Source organism: Sus scrofa, chromosome 4 (assembly GCF_054392235.1).
Source record: "Sus scrofa isolate SSC_HxYL_T2T_F1_AM1 chromosome 4, Sscrofa_HxYL_maternal_Yorkshire_Landrace_v2.0, whole genome shotgun sequence".
NCBI classification, from domain to species: domain Eukaryota; kingdom Metazoa; phylum Chordata; class Mammalia; order Artiodactyla; family Suidae; genus Sus; species Sus scrofa.
In genome coordinates, this window is record NC_139386.1 from 22,162,200 (window position 1) to 22,185,846 (window position 23,647).

The window sequence follows — 23,647 nt, forward strand, 5'->3', positions numbered from 1 at the left end:
GAAGGGATAGTTGGTTGTATAAGCTGTGTGACTGCAGCAATGTGTTCACGGAGCCCTTGTCTCTACCAATAGCTCCAGGGCTGATGGGATTCCAGGCTAGAGAGAAGAGGTAAACAAGCTTTTATCTAGGTGGTAGATATTTTAGGTTTTGTGGGCTATGTGATCTTTATGGCAACTACTCAACTTGGCCCGTTTTAGTGGGAAGACAGCCTTAGACAATAAGTAAAGGAACAGGTGAGGCTGTGTTCCAATAAAACTTTATTTACAAAAATCAGGTGATGGCTTGGATTTGGCTGCAGGGCTATAGTTTTCTGACGCTTAGTTTAGACAGAGGAAAGCAGTGAGTTGTAAAAGCAAGGAGACTGAATTGGGTGTTTGGAGACCTGATCTGCACCTGGCTATGTCAGGTTGACTTCCATGTGTCCACTGGTTTGTGAAATGGCTTAATATTTTCTGCCCTAATAAGCTCATAAACTGAGGACAGCATGGAAGGAGATACTGTAAAAGTAGTCTAAAGCCCATGCAAACATATAGTATTATTTTTCTAGGGCTATTGTCTGTTCATTTATTTACTTGTTCAAAAAGCCCTTTTTTAGGATCCTCTATGAATCAGTACTTTGGAAATATTGGGGTGAATAAGCCCTATGTTCATATGGAACATATATCCTCTGGGGGGGTATCTATTTCTGGAGTATTGTTATATGATTTAAATGGAAAGTGGTGCTTGCTGGAAGAATTATTGATTCCTCCACTTTTTAAGAAAATCCTTTGTCCTGAGTAGAATAGAGTGAGAGAAACGAGAAGGTGAGTTTCTCAAATATAACCTGGTCTAGAGGAGAAGAGCTTGGCTTTTCCCAGGAGGCTTACTAAATAGGACTTAGGATGAAGTCAGGCTTAGCTGGTATTTGAGCTTTAGCTGCAGTCCTGTGTATAAGAATACTAGATTCTGTTTATATAGCAGACTCCGCTTCCAGCCACAGATGTTTCCGGCACCTGGTTAATTTATCCAGGAAAGGCCAATGCTCATTAAGACTCCCCAAGTCCCAGAGCTAGGTTTTATGGGTGGGGAAACTGAGGTACTGAAATTGGTTATGGGATTGGCTCCGATCACAACTCACTGGACCCAGGACTCTGGCCAACACAACTGGCGGGTCCTAGGACCCGGGCCTCCCTCTCTGGGACTACCTGATTCTCCAGAGCAGCTGAGACTTCTCAGACCCCCGACTCCAATTAGGCTTAAGGAACATTAGAGGGACTCTAGCCGCTGCTGGAAGGGAACGCGTTCTGACAAAGGAAAGACTAGAATCAGGAAACCAGATGCTGCTTCAGGGCGAAAGAAGTTTGGCAGCATCAGAGCTGTGAGTCGGAAAGCTGCCGTCTGTCAAAGACAAGCCGGACAATGTGGAAACACGGTCCCTGTTCTTTCTTTCACGAGCTGGTTGCTTCTGTCCCCCGAGTGGCCCGTAGTGAGGTTGTCTCTCAGGGGAGAAGTATCCCGGAACCAAAATGGATTCCCATCCAAATGGTTGTGATATCACGTGTCGCCTGCACTTTTACTAAAGCGAGTCCAGGGTTGGAGGAAAATGTCTTATCCCGTCACCTCAGTCTCTGGCAGGGGTTACCAGCTAGGAGAGCATATCAGAACCTTAAAAGTGTCCCCAGAGGGATTGGGGGAATGGGAGCGTTAGTTTTAGTTTGAATACACTTTTTAATGTTATGGATTAATTTCATATTTTTTTGGGGAAAAAAAAGAATCTGTTGGTTTTGTAACTTGCCCGTCTTGGCATTTGCCAAAAGGGAAGTGCCATCAAATTTTCTTGGTCACTTGGGATAACTAGCCAGTCTAAAAATTGTTGGGAGATAGGGAGATTTTAGTGTTTATTAATGGGAAAAAAAAAAAGGAAGGCTGAAATAAAAATAGACTCTTTCCTGGTTGCCTGGCTAAAACCACAAGCTCAGAGTAAGGGGATTCTTAGACACAGTCACAGTAGTAATGTGAAGACTAAAAGTGACTCGTCTTTGAAAGGGTTGATGCCAGCTTTCATCAGGGACAAAAATGGGCTTTACTCTGTGGGTGGAAAGCCAGCTGATTCGGTTTTACCAGAACTGGTGAGAGCTGGGAGTGTCAATGCAAGAGTAAATCCATCACTATGACGTCAGGTCCCTGACACTTGACTCTGGCAAGTAAAGTCATGGATGTTCCAGGTGATGCAAGGTCCAAACAAGGCAGGACCTCGGCCACTCAGGTCCCTCGTGCTGTTCTAAAAGGTTTATCAGCTCCTTCTCTGAACGGTAAGAAGGAGTGGGATGTCAGGGAGAACTTATAATTTACGTACAATAGTTTTAAGCCACCAAAATGTAAGGGTTTCTATCACAACAGCAAAACTTAAACTGTCCTAATTTACCATGCCTCAATTTTGTCATCTGAAAAGGGGAGTAAGATGAGTCCTGTACTGCTGTTGTGAGAATTCAGTAAGTTAATGCTTATACATTGTGTGTAGTCAGCGCCTGACACAGACGAGGCACTCAGTAAAACGTAGCTCTGTTGGCGCTGATGTGGTGGGTGGTGTTGGGAACAGCTTTTTCCTCTAGCCATTGTGTCATCCCTCTCACAGTACAGAGGCTCTGAGGAATGGGGCACTGGTATGGATTCTATGGGGCACTGGTATGGATTCTACAGGGCACTTCCCTGGTGTGGTTTCCCCAGAGGATGACTTGGATGAGCTCTGACTCATTGCCCCCTCTCTCAGCTGATCGTCACCATGTCTGCAGGCTAGTATTCATTTTGCACATGCTAATTGAGCATCTCTTGTACACCAGGCCTTGTTCCAGCTCTGGGGGAACAGTCGGGAATAAGCAGGGATTCCTGTCTGTGTCAGTGCGAGTCCTTAGGGAAGCAGATGCCCTTTGGGAGAGAAAGAGGAGGGAGCAGAAGGGATGGGGAGAGCCTTCTCCTGGGCTCATGAAAGGGGAAAGGGCAGGAAGGAGTGCTGGGTAGCAAGTCTTAGATGTCAGCCTGGTTCTAAGAAAGCCCTGGGAGAGTGGACAGGGAGCCCTCGAAACAAAGTCACCTGTTGGAGGAGTCCCACATTTGACAGAACAGCCTGCATTCTGTGCTGACCTTGGTCAGTGGCTGGAAACAGCCCACGGACAGCAGGGCTTTGGCACAGTGCCATGGTGGATGCAGAGCACAGTGGCTGGGGATGGCGGTCACTCATCCTCGCTGCAGCAGGAGGCCTGAGGGGCTGCCATACTACCCTCGTGGCCTTGGCAGTCTGCACCGGGAGACCAGCATGACACAAATGGTGCCCTAAGCTGTCAGTGATTTTCAATCACCACTAGAGCCATGGAGGAGAAGTACAGGAGGCCCCAAGATGGTAACACGGAGAGTCTGCTATTGTGAAAGGTAGGAGGGCTTCCTGGAGGAAGGGATTTCCCAGGGCTAAGGTTGGAAAGACATGCAGGATTTGGCTGGGTGAGGAGGGGCCAGAACAGCTTTCTAGAGAGGCAGAGAGGCTGGGCCTAGGGACATTCCTGGGAGGAGGGGGAGGAAGAGGGAAGAGGGGTAGAGGGATGGAGGGGGAAGGAGAGGATGTCTGACAAAATGTCATAGAAATTTTGGAGTTTACAAAAAAATTATTTCTGTTCTTTCCTTTGAGATTCAATGGTTGCACTTTTTTTTTTTTTTTTTTTCCCTCCAGGAAAAAGACCCCCACTCCCACCCCAAGCATACGTTCTAAGGAGACCCAACTGAGACCTTGTACATAAAGTATCAAAGACGTCTGGGTTCATCTGCTCCTGGGGGGTGCTGGGCCATGCATGTCTTACTGATGTCTTATTTATCAAGTCACTGATACCAAGGGCCTCTCAGTTTGGGGAGAGGTTCCATTCATCTCTGCTGTATTAAAAAATGATGAAATGCCAAAATAGGTTATAAAACTAGTCCTGCGAGCATACCTCACAGACACACTGTCACTCTGATGTTTGGAGACTGACAGCAGGAGTCTGAGCATGAGGCCAGTGGTGTCTTGTCCACCCTCCCAGCCCTGGGCCCTGCTGAGTCCTCACTGTGTGGGTGGCTCTGTGTAGCTGGCAAGGGATGGCTCTTGTGTACTGACGAACAGATTCATGCAGACTGAGTGAGAGGGATCTGGGCATATCCCACATTTCCTAGGAGCCCTCTCAAGTCCATGACTTCTCTCTCTCTCTCTCTCTCTTTTTTTTTGGTCTTTTGTCTTTTTAGGGCTGCACCCGCAGCATATGGAGGTTCCCAGACTAGGTGTCTCATCGGAGCTGCAGTTGCCGGCCTATGCCAGAGCCACAGCAACTCGGGATCCGAGCCACGTCTTTGACCTACACTAGAGCTCACAGCAGTGCCGGATCCTTAACCCACTGAGCGAGGCCAGGAATCAAACCTGCAAACCTCATGTTTCCTAGTTGGATTCGTTTCCACTGCGCCACAATGGGAACTCCTGTGACTTTTCTTAAACTCTACAAACCTGAGCTGATTTCTTAAATAGGCCAGGGTCCACAACACCTGTTTTCTTTCACCTCTCCAACCTAGCCAGACCTCTGACCTTGATAATCAAGGACATCTGTAGTTAGAGCATCTCAGATGATTTCCTGGCCTCAAGGGACAGGAGGCTCCACCTTGAGCTCTGACATTGTCTGTTTCCATTTAGTCTCCATGCCCCTGTTACAGGCTGTTGTCTTTTCTTCTTCTGCCTTGCATATACTAGCAATATGTATAAATCTCAGTGGCTTTCTCTTGGAGGAAAATAACACTTTGAATATTACTTAAAAGAAATCAGTTCTGTGTGATGAAGCATTCCATTCCTTTCTCTGCCCATCTCTGCACCTGAAGAATGATTCTTATTAGATTATAATTTGTCTTAGGCTCTGTTAGCATCTAGTGTTTTTCTGCTCTTTCTCATAAGGAAGACTCCCTCCCACACACCCTCCGTAGCTCATTTCCAAGTCGGTACGTTTCATTGTGCATCTGCTGTTGCTTTTCCTGGGCCTGAGTAGCCGCTGACAGTGATTGGCAGAAAAGTGTTTCCAAGAATATTAAACAAACAAACAAAAAGAATGAGAAAGAAAGGGTTGAGGAAAGGGAGGGAGAAAACACTGGAGAGAGAGAGAGAACTTTTGCTAAGGATGACAAAGAACAAATATTGGCCTCTGTGTGCTTTATGTGATTGATTGTACAGACCAAGATGTGGGCCCTTTGAGTTACTGCTACCAGCTGGTATTTGCTGTTATCACCCATATGACATTCTTATTTGGAACTGATAAATCCTATATTCATAGTGCTGACTGGGGTGTTTCTGGCTTGCATTTTTCAGCCCTGTGCTCTTCTTGGGTTTTAAGCACAAGAATTCAGGGTTTGCAGAGGGAAGAAGGGTGGAAATGGGGACACTGTCGTTTCCATAGCATGCCCTACCATGTCAAGTTTAGTCAAGATTTAGGAGTTAGACACAAATTTATGAGCCAGAATGCCTAGGTCCGGAGACAGTGAGGGGTAGGGCCAGCTCTCGCCTTGTAATCACTGTGTTGTCTCTCCTCTCCTTCCCACTGTAATTTCTTTTGGAAGAAAAATCTTAGGTAGTCTCTACACAGTGTTAGAGAACCATGACAAAAATGTAAGCCCCAGAGAATACTCTCCAGGTGCTGTAGGTGGATGTCTTTTGTGACACAGTCTTTCTAAAATGAAGCCCTGATAATGGCCCTCCCCTGCTTCAAATGCTTCAGTGTTGACTTCGCATTGCTCCCTGGTTAAGCCCCACCTGGACCTCTGACATAGCCCCCTGCAATCTGATGGGCAGGGGACTTGGTGAACTGGCCCCGGCAGTACCCTCTAATGTTCTCTGGTATTGCTTCCCCACGTACACCTTATATGCCATAAGAGATGTCAAGCAGGGTCCAACTCGGAAAATAGGAACCCTTGTAAGTTCTTAAAACAGAAGAGATTGAATGCAGGGAATTGATGAGACAGGTAAAGAAGAGCAGAGAAGCCCACAGGGGAAGATGTGACTACCCAGAAATTAGCCAGCAGAGTCATAGGTATGGTGACAAAGCCCATAGATGGGGCCGTGTTCACCTGACAGAAGCAGGGACCATGTGGGCCTGTCCAACTGGAGCCCCTGATGAGACAGCTGCCTGAGTCAGAGAAGAAGAGAGAAATATCCTGGCTTTTTGTTCTCTTTCCTTTCTATCTTAGTGTGTGCAGGCTGCCATAATGGAATAGCACAGCCTGGGTAGCTTAAACAACAGACTTTTATTTTCACAGTCCTGGAAGTGAAAAGTTCAAGATCAGGGGAACTTTGGTTCTTGGGGAGCCCTCTTTTTCTGGCTTGCAAACGGCTGCCTTCTTGCTGTGTCCTCACATGGTCTTCCCTGTGTGTGGAGAAAGAGTGTACCCTGGTGTCTCTTCTTATATGGACTCCAGTCCTATCAGATTAGGGCCTTACCCTTCTTACAGCTCTCACCTCCAAAAACGGTCACATTGGGAGTTAGGGATTTAATATATGACAGAAGGGACATAATTTAGTTCACAGCACTTCCTATCTTCTACCAGCACCTCCATGGGTCAAATCAAAGGCTGATGTGGGAACCTGGGAAATGCAGCCCATTGGACCAGGGTCTGTGTGATAACGAACAAAGCGTGGGGTCAATGTATGTGGGGCGTGTGTATGTGAGTAGAGGTTTCTGCTCAAAACTGGGGCTCCATTTGAAGGGGAATGGGAGAATGGATTATCGTTGGGCAACCAACAGTGTCCACTTCAGAATGACATCAGACCTCTTTATGTTTCTGGAACTAACCATGTTTCCTGTCTTGTTTATGTTTTCTCTTTGCTTGGAGCCCTCCCTGCCCACCTTTTCTCTTTATTACCCCTTTGCAGGGCTGAGTTCTCATCATCAGTGCCATCTCTTCTATAGATTAGAGTCTTTCATTTCTTGACAAATGTTTTTTGAGTACCAGGCACTGTTCTAGGCTCTGGCAACATCAGAGGCAACAAGGTTTCTGCCCTCATGCAGCTAACATTCTAGTGGTGGTGAGAATTAATAATAAGTGAGTAAAGACTTAGCATTTCAGAGGGGATAAATGAAGGGGAGATCAATCAGGGTAAGGAAGACAGAGAATGCCACAGGTATGGGGAGTATGTCTATTTGATGCTAGACTGGCCAAGAAAGCCTAAGAAATAAGTAATGTCTAAGCAGAGAATTGAAGAACAGGAGTCATGAGGGTTGCAAAAGACTGAATAATGTCTGCCCTCCCCCCAGTTATGCCTACACCCTAATCCCCAGAACCTGTGACTTGCATGCCTTACATGCAAAGTCCTATAAAAGGGACTTTGCAGATGTGATTAAATACTTGACATGGGGAGATTATCTTGAGTCTTTTTGGCGGATCCCATGTCATCACAAGGATTTTTATAAAAGGCAAGCCAAAAGGTCAAAGTCAGTCATAGGAGATATGATGACCAAAGTAAGAGGTTGGAGTGACATGAGGGAGGGTCAGGAATCTTTAGATTTCCAATCTCCAGGGCAGTAAGAGAACACGATTATGTCCTGTTAGGCTGCTAAGTCGCTAGAAATCTGTTACAGTAGCAACAGGAAGCTTCCTACACCAGTAACAGGGGGAAGAGCATTCTCCACAGAGGAACAGAATGTGCAAATGCCCTGTTGTAGGAAGGTACTTGGTGTGTTGTTCCAGCTGTTATTTCCACAGTTAAAAAATTCATCTACATTAAATATTTTATGGAGCATTTGTCACAAGATGAACACTTTTCATCATTCCTGCCCCCCACCCCCCCAATTCTGGGTTTTCCTCATGGTTATAATTGCCAGTTTGTTTCTGTTTTTCCCTCCTGGATGGTAAACTCTCTGAGTGCAAGAACCTTGAATTTTTCATTGCTTTGTCCCCAGGGCTGACTTAGAGTAAGTACTTAAAAAACTGCCGCATTTTAAAAGTTGAAGATTCTTCAGGAAACTTCCCTCCATGCAGATAAACCCATGTGATAAGGTAACACTGTAATACTCCATACATATTCTCTTCCCGCTGTGGTCCAAAAATTTGTGGATAAGGCAAAGAAAGGTATGATGGGGGCCCGGACTGAGTGTTCTCAGAGCTTTCAGAACACGCAGCTGGGTTATGACATATTCCATCAGGATCCCTCTATATCCATGGGAGGGTAGGCCTATTCTTTGTGTGAGGCGTATCAGTGGGGTCACTCATTAATGGTGATGGGGTTGAGGGGACCACTGTGTCTGGTGAAGCGAGACTTAAACCCTCAAGGTCATCACCTCATTAAAGATTGTGCTGCTTAGTTCCTGTGTGATCCTTTCTGAGTCCAGCTGCCATGGTAACTAGGGGAGTTATCAAAATCCTTCTGTGGGCTGAGGATGCGCCCTCCCTGCCTAGCGTCTCCCTGGGGTGGTCTTGGGCTCTGATCTGCCTCCCAGCTCAAGCATAAGCCTTACCAGCTGGGGAGAGGAGCTTTCATCAGAACCCTTGGAAGCCATTCAGGGGGCTTGTGCACTGGTTTTCAGGCTGTCTGCTCATGAGCACCTTCATTATTTCACACTCTAAATACTTAAAACTACCACTGGGTCACCCTTAGCTCCCTGCGATTAACCATTGGCTTTGAAAATCCAGCTGTGCTAAGGATTTCCATGATGATTACTGATGCAGAGATGGAGGTTGGGGCTCTCGACTAAGATGGTTGTTGCTGGAAGAGGGAAGAAGGAAGATGAGTATTTCGTTGTGTGTGCAGGGGACAGCAGGATGCTGGGGAGAGGAAAGGGGAAGAGAAGCGAAGTCTGGAAGAGTCGGGGGGCAGAGGATGGTCTGAACATGAGTCATTAGGACAGGACAGGACAGGGCTTACAGGGAGGGGGGAGATGCATGAGGATTTGGAGAAGGTGTGCTGGGTACATGAACACACACAGGTTGGGCTTGCCCTTAGGGATGGAGGAAGGCTGGAGGGATGTTTATGGAGTACCGGAAACAGTGAGGGCCTCTACATTTTCTGCTTCTTTAAGATTTCACTCCACATGTGTATGTGGTAGACATTATTCTCAGTTTTACAGATGAGGAAATAAAGGCTCAGAAAGGTTAAGCAACTTACCAAGATGGCACATGGCAAAGTCAGGATTCAATCACAATGCATTCTGACTAGACTCTTGGCCCACTTGAGTATTTATCTTGCATGTAAAAAGATAACAAACATTGGACACTGGATCTTCCCCTGGGAGTTTCAGAGCCTTGAATGGGCTAGTTCATGCTGCAGTGACAAGTGACATGATGACAGTGACCTACAAGCCAATGGTTTATCTTGCACTCATGCTTTATGCCCTTCGTGGGTGGCTTCAGCCCATGCCTCAGACTGATGGAACTACCTCTACCCTGGAAGTCGTGTTGCTTGTAGTGACAGGAGAACAGAATGGCAAACTCTCAGTTGGCTCTTAAAGCCTCTGCTTGGAAATGGAACACGTCTCTTTTGCTTATGTTTCTCCAGGAGAAAAAGTGGCACTGCCAAGGCTGCTGCCAGTGGGGCAGGGAAGTAAATTTTCCCCCAGGGAGGGCATTAGATGCTTTTGAATATCAATATGTTTGAACATAGGCAGCCAGCCGGGATCCACGAGGCTTCCCCATTCCTGGAGACAATTCTGGCCTTGAGTATGGCTGGTATGGAGCTGGGTTGCAGGCAGTCTATACAGGGGCAGGAACATTAGATGGCAACAGAGCTGGAAAGACTGTCGAGACCAGGAGATGTGTTACCACAGTGTTCCTTGACCCCTTGATTCTGTTTCTTCATTGGTAAATGGGGGTAATGATACCTTGTTCTCATGGTTGTGGAGGATCAGAGCTGCTCGTATCAAGCCATCAATAAAGATGATGTTTCTCAACCAGCCATTCATCCCGGCTTGACAAGGACTCCATAAGGAAGGAGGTTGAACTTTGAAGAGAAGGAGTTTGGCACAGGTGATTGCAGTCAAGAAGATGAAACTGAAAGGAATCAGGTCAGAGATCCATCAGTGGAAGCAGCGGCGTGTAGATAACATGTTGCTAGTTCATAAGTGGTTGTTGGGATGCTGCAGAGCTGGTTGTGTGTGGCTTCCTCCGAAAGGCTCATTGAATCTTTAATTGAATCTTGGCACATCTTCATTCCTAGTGGCAGACTTCCAGGAAGACACATGGGTGGACAGCACATGACCAGAAGATCAGTGCAAAGTGGAGGTCTTTTTCAAGCAGTCACCTCTGTGAGGACAACTTTGAAGCAGAAATAAATCCCTAAGAGACAATGGGAGCTTGTATGTTAATCTGTCGCTCAGAGCAGAGCCCTGGCATAAGCTTTGTTTTGCAGTGCCGTGTATGAGCCCTGCATCACAAGGGGCTCAGCTCATGTACATATTTGGCAGTTTCAGGGAGCTTCTTTCACAAAATCCCCAGAACTGAAGTGAATCCAGCTCTTCAGAGATTCACATTGTGTAAAGGCAAGAACAGTCTTGCTTATCTGTTGATGTTTTGCAAATTCTACCTGTCGATGTACTTCCCTTGGCTGGCAAGTTTCTCTGGCATCCTTGGTCAAGAGCCTTGGGTAACCAGCAGACTCTACCATCCCTCAAGGCGCTCCCAGATGCTCTCAGGGCTTCCTACCACCCACTCCTATCTGGACTTTTCTGAGGTTGACCTTAAAAAGGCTGTTTATTCTTTTTTCATCTCATTTTTTAAAAAAATTATAAAGTGGGCACGATTGATAGGACCTAGGGTTTTCGTGGGAATGGAATAAGATTATCTTTTAAGTTCTCAGTGCAATGTGTGGCACATAGTAAAGCCTCAAAAGCAGCTTTCCTCTCCTTCTTCCCCTGCCCCCACCTTCTTCCTCTCCCCCTCCCTCCCTCCTTTCACCTCCATTATTATTATTATTTCTTCTCCTTCCCCTCCCCTCCTCTTCCTTCTCCTCCTATGCTCCTTGTATCCCTCCTCCTTCTCTTCATCCCACCCAACCTTCTTTTTCTCGTTGTTTATTCTTAGAATTCAGCAAACATTGCTCTATAGCAAACCTCTTTGTGGTTTCTTCTAATATTCTTAGCTCTATATATGACATGTACCAGTCAGGGTGTCAGCAAGAAACAGAAGATGTGATCACATCGGGTAGATGGAGGAGTCTTTAATAAGGAAACTATTTATCAAGGCTTGGGAGGGCATGAGGAAATCCCCAGGTGTATCACACACTAGGTAGAGCATACCTCGTAGCAGTAGGTACTGGTCAAACTCCTAGGTCTGAAGGGCCAGTGAGAGTGTATCAGTTGATTTTTGCTGTGGTAACACTTATCACAGCAGCTTAAAACAACAAACATTCATCTCTTGTGCATGTTACCTCCTGGGTGTAGACCAGCTGTTGTTCAGCTTGACTCTGCTGGGCTCCATGGGGTTCATTTGGGCTCTGCTAGGCTCAGCTAGGCTTGAGTGACCTGCATATGCCTTTTCATCTGAGAATCCAGGCTAGCAGTAGTCTTTCGCTGAGACTTGTGGTGGAGGGTAGAATAAGAGAGGCTGAGCCGAACCCTGCCTGAGCATACATAGTGCTTCTGTTCTGATGAGATAAATGTCATCCCTGTTGAAGTTCCATTGACCCTCCCTCCAGCCTCTGGCCAGTTCTTCTGGGTCTGTGCCCAAGTGGAAACCAAAGGCAAGAGCGCTTATTCTGTGCCTGTGCTGGTCATTTTCCTGGGACGGACAAGAAGAGTGGAAAAGATTAGAGAGTGAATCTGGGGAAGCAAATGGGAGATGATTTGGTTCTTACTCAAGGGCATTATAATCTGATTCATGATAAGAATATTAGCACTGCAGAAAATGTACTACCATAAGCGCTTCTTAAAAACCAGCAGCTTCTCATTCCTAAATGACTTAGGAGGAATTCCAGGCTGACGGTTCATAAAGTTAAAATGGGGGAAAAAATTAAGAAGGCAATAAATCTTCCTGGAGATCATGCTATAAATCTAGGGGAACACCCTTTGGGGTGACGTAAGGCATAACCTTTAACAGCTAATAGTCTAAAAACTGTTTGCTTCTGACCATTCTGAGTCCCTAAGTGGTTTCCATTCCAATGTTGTCATTTATCTTGTGATATTTACTCTATTGTGGTGAGTTGTGATTTTTCCTCCTCAGTGCGTCTGTGATAAAATAAACTCATGAGAGTAAGATGAATGCCAGCCTATTAAAAAGCATCACTTAGACAGGAATGGAGCTAAGCTGGCCCAGCAAGAGGTGTAAGAAGTTCCCGTTCCTCAACACCAATCTGGAGGAGATGCTCATCTCCACATTTATGTGTTGTTACAGCCACATACTGTAAGAGCTCTGAATTCTGAAAGCATCATGGTGAAAGAGTGCAAGCGATCTCTGCAACGCTTTGCATCTTTCTTTTAAGATTTCCTTCCTCAAATTTTTTCCCAGTTCTTCCAGGACACGTTTCTCCCGGTCATCCAGATATCCTAGACTCCCCCAGGGTCCGGAGTTCCCTATGGGGTCTGTTTTCTGTAGGGGGAGAAGGATGTTCTGGATCCTCTGCCCATTTTCAACTCTGCTCCATCAGTGTGCAGAGTTCTTCTTGCCTTTCCATTCTTCTCTCCACCTGTTTTTAGCTTCCATTTCCTCATTGCAGCTTGGCTTCCAAACCATGACTTAGGAGAGGGAGGGGGAGAGAGACAGACAGACAGACAGAGAGACAGACAGACGGGGAGGGAGGCGGGAGATGATGAAGATGATGATGATGGCAGCCACAGCTCCCATTTCCATACCCACTCCAACCAGAAGAGATTTATTTCATCTTATCCACTGATTCAATGCATCAACCAAAATTTCCCTCCTGATTATTCATGATTTCTAGATCTAATACTTAAGGGCTAGTTATTAATCCCTTCTTTCCCATCTAGTAAACTCCTATTGGTTCCTCAAAACACCACTTCAAATTGCATGTTTTGAGGTGGAGGCTCTGACTCTCCTGGGCATCACTGGCCCCTCCTCTATGCTCCCATAGCTCTATTTATATTTCTTTGTAGCTATTATTACATCTCACGATTTCTTCTGTCTGTGCCTCCTCTTAGATTAGTCATCGTGAATACAGGGCCGTGCCATTTTCATTTTTTGTGTCTGCAATGCTTGGTTCTCAAATAAATGTTGAGTAAATGAACAAATTAGTAACTACCCCAACAGTTCCCTTCCAAACCTGTTGGTGTTTTGTTCAAAATAGTTTCTTTGTGCATGTAGCTTTAAATATGTTTAATGGGACACAACCAGGTTTTTTAATAGAAAAATATTTGTTTTCTAATGTTACAATTCTTTTTTTAAAAAAATTTTTATTACTCAAATGAATTTATCGCATCTGTAGTTGTATAATGATCACAACAATCTGATTTCACAGGATTTCCATCCCACAGCCCAAGCACATCCCCTCACCCCCCAAACTGTCTCCTCCGGAGACCATAAGTTTTTCAGTGTCTGTGAGTCAGCATCTATTCTGCAAAGAAGTTCAGTCTGTCCTTTTTTCAGATTCCACATGTCAGTGAAAGCATTTGATGTTGATGTCTCATTGTACGGCTGACTTCACTTAGCATGATAGTTTCTAGGTCCATCCATGTTGCAAAAAATGCTGGTATTTCGTTCTTTTTAATGGCTGAGTAATATTTCATTGTGTATATGTACCACATCTTCTTGATCCACTCCTCTGTTGATGGACATTTAGGTTGTTTCCATGTCTTGGCTATTGAAAAGAGTGCTGCAATGAACATTGGAGTACATGTGTCTCTGTGAGTCTTGGTTTTCTCTGGGTAGATGCCCAGGAGTGGGATTGCTGGATCAAAGGGAAGTTCTATGTGTAGTTTTCTGAGGCATCTCCATACTGTTTTCCACAGAGGTTGCACCAATTTACAATCCCACCAAGAGTGTACTAGGGTTCCTTTTTCTCCACACCCTCTCCAGCACTTATTGTTTGTAGCCTTTTTGATGATGGCCGTTCTGGCTGGCATAAGGTGGTACCTCAGAGTGGTTTTGATTTGCATCTCTCTCTAATAATGAGTGATGTTGAACATCTTTTCATGTGGTTCTTGGCCATCTGTTTGTCTTCTTTGGAGAACTGTCTGTTTAGATCTTCTGCTCATTTTTTGATAACGTTACAATTCAATAAACCAAAAAAGGAGGAAATACAAAGAAGACAGATTCTTCCTCTCTGGGAACCTCCACTTAGAAGTGGAGGCCAGAAATAACAATATAGAAATAATAGTAGTCTTTACTGAGCACTTAGCTGTGAGCCAGACCTGCAGTGGCTGGTCTTCAAACATGATTTTTAATCTGCATGGTACCCCATCTTCATTTTGCAGGTGGGGAACTAGAGGACCAGGAAATCTATGTTGTAAGACCATCTGACTCCCTGGTGGAGAGGTGGGGGTGGTGGGGGTTGTGCAGAGAAGCAATTGCCCTCTTCTGATAGCTCAAATCCATGTGGTGACTTTACATCTTGATTCCTAGAGAAAACACTATAAAAATATGTTAGAATCATAACAACGTAACTTGAATTAGCTCCATATATTGTATAATATAAGGCATGTTCGTATTTGGTTTTAGATAGAGTAAATACTGCCATATTGCCAAATCTTTTTTTTTTTTTTTGGTTGTGATAAAAATTTAAGACAAACACAAACTATGTCCCCCACAAATTGTGAGTGATCCATCTTTTCCGCTTCAGATTCATTCCCTTCTCTATAATCCTCTTTCTTCCCACTCCTCCAGGCATGTTTTCCCTATCAATCTCTGTGGTAGAAACTGCTAATTACCTCCTAATATCCTGTTCCTCTTTGCCCTTGGTAACAAGAAGCCCGAGTTTCAGCTGAACACATTACTATCAGCTAAAACTCTGTATATTCTCCTGCTTTCCTTGCAGGTCAGTGAGTATGTTTTGGCCAATAAATTAGATGCAAGTGGAAGTGATGGTGAAAATTGTAGAAAATGTGCTTAAGAAGAGAGAAAGTGGTCCCTTCTTCTGCTTTCTACCCTTTGATCTGGAACTCAATGTGATGGTTGGACCTCTAGCAGCTACCTTGGAGCAATAGATACTAGAGTAGAAGGCTGATGGAATCAGGTTGTTGATTTTGTGGAATCATTCTGTCAGCCTTGGACTGTCTACATCTGGACTTTTTTTTTTTTTTTTTCTCCTGTGAGAGAGTAAAACACAGTTTAAGCTACTGTGCATGTGGGTTTTCTCTCCATAGGTGGCCATATCTAATTCTAACTGATGTAATGTCTCACAAGCTCACCGATGATTTTAAATTACACAAGCATTCCTTGTTTTACTGTGCTTCATAGATACTTCCTCCCCCCTGCCCCATTTTAAATTGAAGGTTGTGGCAACCCTGCATCAAGCAAGTCTATAGAGGCCATTTTTTCCTATTAAAATTTTTTTATTGAAGTATAATTGATTTACATGTTGTGTTAATTTCTGGTGATCAACACAGCAAAGTGATTTGGCTATCTGTCTGTGTTTCTTATTCTTTGCCATTATGGTTTGTGACAGGATGTTAAATATAGTTCCCTGTGCTATACAGTAGGATCTTACTGTTCATCCGTTTATAGCTGCCATTTTCCCCATGGCATTTGCTCACTTTGTGTTTCTGTGTCACATTTTGGTAACTTTTGCAATACTTGTAGTATGTTTGCTATGGTGATCTATGACTGGCAGTCCTTGACATTACTACTATGACTCACCGTAGGCTCAGATGACGGTTAAGAGTGTTTAGCAATAAAGTATTTTTGATCAAGGTATAGACATTGTTTTTTAGACATGTTGTTGCAAACTTAATAAACTATAGCATAGTCATAAACATACTTTTATATGTACTGGGAAACCAAAAAAAATGCATGTGACTTGTTTTACTGTGATGTTTGCTTTATTGCAGTGTTCTGGAACCAAATCTGCCATATATCGGAGATGTGCCAGGATCTTCAGACTCTTTGTGAGGTACACGTGCTAAGCCCTTAGAGACAGGTCTGACACAGTGCTGTAGGGAGGCTGGGAAGGGGCCCATCTCATTTCTTCCAGAGGAGGGAGAGAGGGAATGTTTGCAAACTGAGGAGCACTCTGGTGTTCTGGTTTCAAGGTGAGCTCCTTGCTTTGAGGCTCTCATAGAGCAGCTTAGGCTATAAAATACAGGTTCCATTCATGCAGTTCTCCAGGGGGGTGCAGTCCAAGGACACCCTTACATTACCCGCAGAAGGCATGGCTAACTCTTAGCTTTCTCTTGGCAAAGGCTGTGTGTGGAAATGAGACTCCTCATTTGAGATGTCACCATGCTGAGATGCCAGTGGCCCTGTGGTCATAAGTGGCAGGATGAGGTCTGTAGCATCCAAGATGTAGAGGCATTTAGGTATCTAATCATGATGATTCATTTGGCACATGGGGTACTGAGGTTTTGAGACATGGTCTGACACACTGGAAGGGGTCAGAGCTGGGACAGTGGTGTGGGTTTCCAACATTCCAGTGTGGTGTTCTTTCTCGAACATGGTATTTGATGTTGCCTGGTGTGTTAGTCCAGATTCCCCAAGAAGTAGATGCCAAGACAGGATTAAATGTGCAAGAGTTTTCTGAGGAGAAACACCTGTATTACAGAAAGAGGGGAGGGAGCTGGAAAAGCTTGGGAGAGTTGACAGACTGTGATGCAAATCTGAATCTCGAGTAAAGAAAAGGAGAGTCGGTTGGGCAGAAACATCCCAGACTGCTGTCTAGCCTGGGAAAACCCCAGCAAGTCTGTTGGTAAGTCAAAGAATCCCATTTGGCATTTCAGGAGTCCTGTGTTTCCTAGGAATAGGTTGGCCTTTGTATCTTTGATGCAGGAGCAGCTCACAGGAACTATGGCCTCAGCACAAATGCAGCAGGAGATTTCAGAGCTGGATGCCTTGGATAATTATGCCCCCTGAAGTTAGACGTCTACAAGATATACTCTCATGGCTGCCACACCTGGCATTGATCGCCTGCCAACCCTTTATAGCTTATAATATCAATTATACTTGTGCATATTGGTTTGTGTTTTTATAGAGAAACAGGCGGATAGGTACATTCTTTGTGTGCGGACTGGCGCGACTGAGTCTTCCATTTCTTATGACTTCACAGTGGATGTTGAGCCATGTAGTTGAAGCCATCAGGGCGCCCTTTGATGGGGGAAGTTCCAGTCACTGAACATGATAGACCTGGTCCCAAATGTTAACCATAGAATCAAAGCAATTGCATTCCCCGTCTTTTCCACATTTGTTTGGGGGCAAGTCCACAGGATTGCTGGCTAAGCTCACTGACATTTTCTAGAAAATTACATTAAGTGAGGCCTTCTGAAAATTCCAACTACAGGCGTGTGGCTAATTCCTCATTGTTGGAGTTCCATATGTGTCTCTGCTTGCCCCTTTAAGTTGGGACTGCAAGGCAGACGGAGGATGGAAACACGTGTTGTGTTCTGTGGCCTCTGACCCTCACGTGGGATCCTCTGAGCAGGACTGAGCATCACTCTGTTCAGTGACTACTCAGTGTTCTTCAGAAGCAGAAATCCTGTAGGCTGAGCTCAAGTGCCCTATGGAAGAGGTAAGCATCTCCGTTCGGGATGGGGCCAGATGCAAAGAAGCAATGTCTGTAAGAGCAGGTGCGGCCTACCCAGCTCCCTACTTGCTGTTCCCTCATGCTGGTGCTCATATTGCCAGAAGGAGGGTATAACTCACTTTACAGTCAATAAACGTTCATAGCACACCACTTACATGGGTCCCAGAGCTGAACAGGACATGATTTTCATCCTCTGGTAGCTCATGAGGTGGTGAGTTGATGGCCTCCTAAACAGAGAATTAAATCCAGTGTCATGGGGCGGTGTGAGAGAGAAAATGTGCTACAAAGAGCCAGTGGAAGAGCATCCAATTCAGGCTGTGGGTCTCAGGAGAGTCTTGCTGGAAGAAGCGGTATCTGAGTCTTAAAGGAAAAGCAGAAGTTTACCATTTAAGGATGGAGTGGGACCCTGGCTAGAACTGGTGGGAAAGCAGGAGAGTGACTGAGAGAGAAGCATGTGGCCAATCACTGTCGGGCCTTCCATGACTCAGAGCCCCAGTGGGGGTTTAGATTTTATTCTAAATGCAGGGGGAAGCTGTTGGGATTTGTCACACAGGGAGTGAGATGATGGGAGTTTTGTTTTAGAATATTACCCTGGTTGCACTGTGGAGAATGCATCATGGGAAGGTGGGAATGGGCACGGGGAGACCATTCCACTAGTTGAAAATAGTCCAGGGAAAAGAGAATGGCAGTCTGGATCAGGAAATGAACCAGAGAGGCAGATATAAGTTATCCAGTGCATGACATATTTTAGAGAACATGCCTATGGAGCCGGGTGACAAACCGGTTGTGTGTAAGGCAAGGGCAGAGGGTGGAGAAAAAAAGGGAGTGATTGAAGATAACTCCTTTTTAGATACATGATGTTTCCTTTTATTGAGGTGGAAGAAGAAGAGATTTTGGAAGCAGAGCAGGAAATCATGAGCTTTCTTTTGTACATGCTGATTTCAGGGTTGCCTGTAAGAGGTGTCAGGTGTTAGGCCATTGCATATATGACACCAGCTTACAAGGGAGGGCAGGGCTGATGGTAAATTAGGGAGTCATGAAGACATGGGGGCCACTCAGAGCCCCAGGCCTGCAGAGGTCACTAGCAAAGAGATAGTGTAGACCAAGAGGTAAGGCTGTAACCGTGTTGGGTGCGCAGACATTTGGAGTTCTGACAAGTATGTTGAGCACATGCCAGGCACTGGGCTGGTGCTTGGCAGGCATTGTTTTTTTCAACCACTTAGTCTCCATTTGGTCCATAGTGGACCAACAGTCATCGCTCTGCCTTGCTTCTCAAATCTGACCATAATTGGATAATCCAGTCTGCACTGCCCAAGCATTTCTAAACTGTCGGCTGAATCGAACAGACGATGAATCTTTTATGACTGTGAGTTTTCACACAAGAGGGCTGCTTCCTAGAACTTACTGGGCAAAGAAAGAAACCAGACAGGCTGCTGGGGGAGAGAGGAAAGCATTTGACTAAGTGGAAGCCTCCTTACCTCACCTGATAGGAGTGCTTGGCATTGAACCCAGCTCCACGAAGAAAGAGAAGCCAGGAGCATGCTTGCTGTTGGAAACATGAGGGGCATGCTGCCTTGGTCTACATTTTTGACTAATTTAGTCACTGACCTTACACCAGTATAGAGAGTCACTCCAGTAGAGTGTGGCAGATCACGAGGAGTGGGTATTTGTCCTTCCTTATCTCCACTTTCCACTTCCCAATCCAGATGGTGCCTATGGATGTAAATATACAACTTTGCCATCATGCTAACTGCATAGATCAGAAATCATGGAGGGCGTCATCTTTATTTTTATTTATTTATTTATTTTTGGTTTCTTGTCGTTTGAGCGCCACACCCACGGCATATGGAGGTTTCCAGGCTAGGGGTCTAATCAGAGCAGCAGCTGCCGGCCTGCACCACCGCCACAGCAAAGCTAGATCCTTAACCCACTGAACAAAGCCAGGGATCAAACCTGCAACCTCGTGGTTCATAGTCAGATTCGTTTCCACTGTGCCACGACGGGAACTCCTGAGTCATCTTTAAGTCTAAGTGGGTGGAAATTAGACATGAGGTTGACACTTTACCCTAGAAGGAGACCTACCCAGTGATGACTCCAGCACGTGAAGTACAGGTGACATCCTTTGGGTACAGCCAGAGTTGTCATGTGCTGACATCAGTAAGAGGTTAGAGAATGCACATTGGCACTCAGGTTCTGTCTCTTTTAAGAACGTACTTAAATACAGATGAAATCTGCTCGTAAAAAATATTGGACTTCCCCTCTCCCACCACTTCTTTTTTTATATCTCTTTATTTGTGTACATCTAACCGCTTTAACAGGAAGATATATGTACCCTATATTTTAGATCAGGGATTCTCTGAATTCTGTGTATTTTCTATTTTTTTTTTTTTTAATCCCAATGAGTTCTGGTCTTATAAGTAGGATACCCAGGTTCTAGCCTTTTCTCTCTTTCTAAGTGATGGATAAGTCACTGAGCCTTAATGAGTTTCAATTTCTTAATTAGTAAAAAAAAGTGGAGGATTGATGAGGCTTGATGTAAAGGTTAGCCAGTATTTCCAAAAGCAGACACCCTATGAGGTTTCTGTAAAATGTGTATAGCTAGGGAGTATTTATAAAGAATATAGAAACCATCAGGAGCATTTAGAGATCATGCTGTTCTGGATCATTGACAAAACATTCCATCCCTGAGTTGGCTTTGGTTGCAAACTATTTATTGTCTTTATACACAGCAAATTAGATGCCTCAAAACAATCTTTTAATTGAAATAACAGAGAAATAGCAAACTTTGCAAAACGGCAGAAGTGTGAGTCATTTCTTCAGCTATATCTAGAGTTTGCTACTGTTTCATTTTCATGAGTTTTTTGGGAGGCCACACAGAATGACAAATTCGAAGCACTTATTCAGCAAACATTTATTGAGCACTTACTATGTGTACTATGCTAGGTGGTAGAGATAAGAAAGCAAACAAAAGAAGGTCCCTGCCCTCATAGAAAGAGTCTGGTGGCAGATACAGATAAGGAAAGAGAGTCACAATGCAGTGTGAAAAGTACTGCCAGAGAGGAGATAGGAGAGGACCTAATACAGATGTGGATGTGAGGTGTCTTAGTTGGTAAGGGCTACTCTACCAAAATACCAGAGATGGGTGGCCTAAACAGCAGAGATATATTTCTCACAGTTCTGGAAGCTAGAAGTCCCAGATCAAGGTGCTGGACAATTAGGTTCCTAGTAAGAACACTGAAACTGGCTTATAGATGGCAGCCTTCTCACTGAGTCCTCACATGGCAGAGAGAGGGAGATGGGGAGGGGAGAGGGGGAGAGAGAGAGAGGGAGAGATTGAGAGAGAGAAAGAGAAAGATGAGGGGAGTGGAGAAAGAGGCTCTACGGTGACTTTTCTTATAAGGGCACTAATCCCATGTGAGGGCCGCATCCTCATGATCTCATCTAAATCTGATTACCTCCCAAAGGCCCCCACTTCCAAGTAGCATCATTCTCTGCAAGCTTTTCCTCATTCCCTAGCCAAATTAATCAGACTGTCTTCCTTGTTTTCACAGTACTGCAGACAGAGCTTTTTGGTAGCATGAATCACATGATTCTATTTGTTGTTTATGTGTCTCTGCACAACTAAACATAAGGTCCTTGCGGTGGTGCAATAAGGTGGAATCTGCTTATAATGTCATCAGCATATCTGCATTTGAATTCCGAGTTCCATGAATTATTATTGTCTGACCCTCTATAAAATGGGCTGCTGTCTGTAACATTCATTCAACACATATTTATAGAGTTCCTACTGCATGCTGAACATTAAGCTGGTGCTGGGGATGGAACGAAGTTTTCAATCTAGAAAAGGAACCAACAGGGAAACACACAAATAAGTTCCTGCTTACAAAACTATGATGTGTGATGTGAGAGAGGATAGCAGGGGACCCACACAATAGGTGGTTCAGAAAGGCCTCTGTGAGGAGGTGACTTCTAATTTGACACTGAAGACAAAGAGAAGCCAACCATGTGAAAGTTGGATAAAGGTTTTTCAGTGGTAGGAGTGGTGAGTACGGAGCCTGAGTGAAAGAAGGAGCTAAAGTCAACATGGCTAAAAGGCAGGGAGCAAGACGGTGTCAGGGCTGTGACTGGAGAAATAGCCGCATTCTCTTCGTCTATGTCAGGCATATCAAAGGCACTTAGTAGATATTTGTGGAATGATTTAATGCCTAACTGGAAGATTGCTGTCTGTCCTGGTCCTCAGCTAAGAGTTGGGCTAAGACAGGATAAGAGAATTTTCTCTCTTTCCTTTTCTTGGTCTGGTCAGGGCCATGTCTTTTACCCAGTCACAGGACTGATGAACTGGGGTGTTCAGGGATTCAAGGTGGGAGCATAGCCCTCCCCACTTATGTCGTACTTTGTTCCATGGGGAGCGAATCAGCCCTTTCTCACCTCAGGTTGTCTGGCCACCACTGAAATGGAGCACTTCCTAACTTCCCCCACAACTGCCTCTCTTGATACAAACTGGTGAGCAGTACAACCAGGTGGTCTGCTCAGAACTGAATCTGCTTCCCTATGACTGCGGCTGTGTCATTGGGCCAAGGCTGTCTGCTGATCCTCTTCCCAGTTAGGAAGAGAACTTTCCCTGAAGGCTTCTCACTCCTGTATGCAAATGTCCTGCTGGGAGCCCAGCCCCACTAGCTCCTTAAATCTGTTTAGCTCTATTTGAATCCCAGGGGCTGCACACTGCTTAGGCTCTGTCTGGGATGCCCAGTAGGTCCAAGGGTGCTTTCTATTTTCCTCCCCCGCCTCCCCCTCAAATGGCCTTTATTTTTCTCTTCCTTCTCTGAGGATAAGTCTGGTAAAGGCATTTAAGAAATGGATTATGGATGCAGCATAATGTTTTACATCTGCAAAAGACGAAGCTGAAAATTAAGGGAATGATGCCTTAAGTGTAGGAAGGTGCATAGTTTTGGGTGTTCTTGAACTCATACAATGTAGGCAGCTCTCCCATTCGGGCTTAAAGCTGTTCTTTCATGACACTGTGCCAGGTACTGCCTGAGGAAGGCAGAACAGAGGCCAAAGGCAGCAGCTGGGCCAGGAAGCAAAACCCAGCGAGTCTCCCTGGAGCTAGGAGGAAGCTAGGTTGCTCTGTATGTCTACTTGTCGGTCACAATAAGACTCAGGCTCTAGAGCCAGGCATCCTTGGTGCAGGACCCAGTTGACACCTTCCCAGGTTCATGAACATCTGTACCTCGCCCTCCTCATCTGTGAAATGTGTAGAATAAGAGCTAAGTGCCCTGACCTCAGGGTCAGACTCCACCATTTTTGCTCTTTGGGAGTTTGAGCAAGTGCCTTCCCCCTTTTGCACCTGTTTCCTCATCAGATGGTGATCTCAAGTGTCTACTGACAACATCAGGGATGTTTGCTATTACTGTTGATATTGTTACCATTAGCGCCCACCTCAGAGGTCCTGTGAGAATGCCAGAGACAGAGAGCTTGCCTGGCATGTGCTGAATTTCAGCTGGGTGGTGAATTTCAGCTGGTGCTGCTACTCCTTCTAACAACACTAGCTCAACTCAGCAAGTGATATGACTTCATTCAAATCAGTGTGAGCTTAAGGTAAATTTTTTTTATAGGTTTAGGAGAAGGAGGCCTCTCCACCTTGCTTTTCCCTTCCATACACTCAAGCTAATGACTCACTTTTCTCTAGGAGTTTCTGTGAGGAATGTCAGAAGCTTTCATGCGTGTGGGAGCCGCCCTTAATCCCTGATAAGGGGAAGAAAGAAGGAATACAACCAAGCGATATGAGAGCCCGGTGGGTTTATGGTGTCACGTTCAGGGTGTTCTGATTTCTCTGCTCTATAAAACACCCCATATAAACTATAACATAAAATATTTACATTTTTACATACCTACAAGTCCTGGGTGGGTAGAGGGAAGTGATTTGGTGGATTTCCAAATCCACGAGGCTTCAGGAAGCCTGGTTTTGCTTTACCTGATGCAAATGGATACTACACAGCTTCTAT

General features: G+C 45.0%; 2 long non-coding RNA genes across 2 annotated transcripts in view; both read left to right on the forward strand.

The window, feature by feature from the left end:
• The window catches only part of LOC106509989 (uncharacterized), a 195,107-nt gene that overhangs the window by 11,662 nt on the left and 159,798 nt on the right, over positions 1–23,647 (forward strand). Inside the window, exon 2 of the long non-coding RNA XR_002343142.2 lies at positions 15,958–16,019. This is a non-coding gene — a long non-coding RNA (uncharacterized LOC106509989). The remainder of the gene's footprint in view (positions 1–15,957; positions 16,020–23,647) is intronic.
• Positions 23,332–23,647, forward strand: part of LOC146403725 (uncharacterized) — a 30,343-nt gene continuing 30,027 nt past the window's right edge. Inside the window, exon 1 of the long non-coding RNA XR_014843477.1 lies at positions 23,332–23,436. This is a non-coding gene — a long non-coding RNA (uncharacterized LOC146403725). The remainder of the gene's footprint in view (positions 23,437–23,647) is intronic.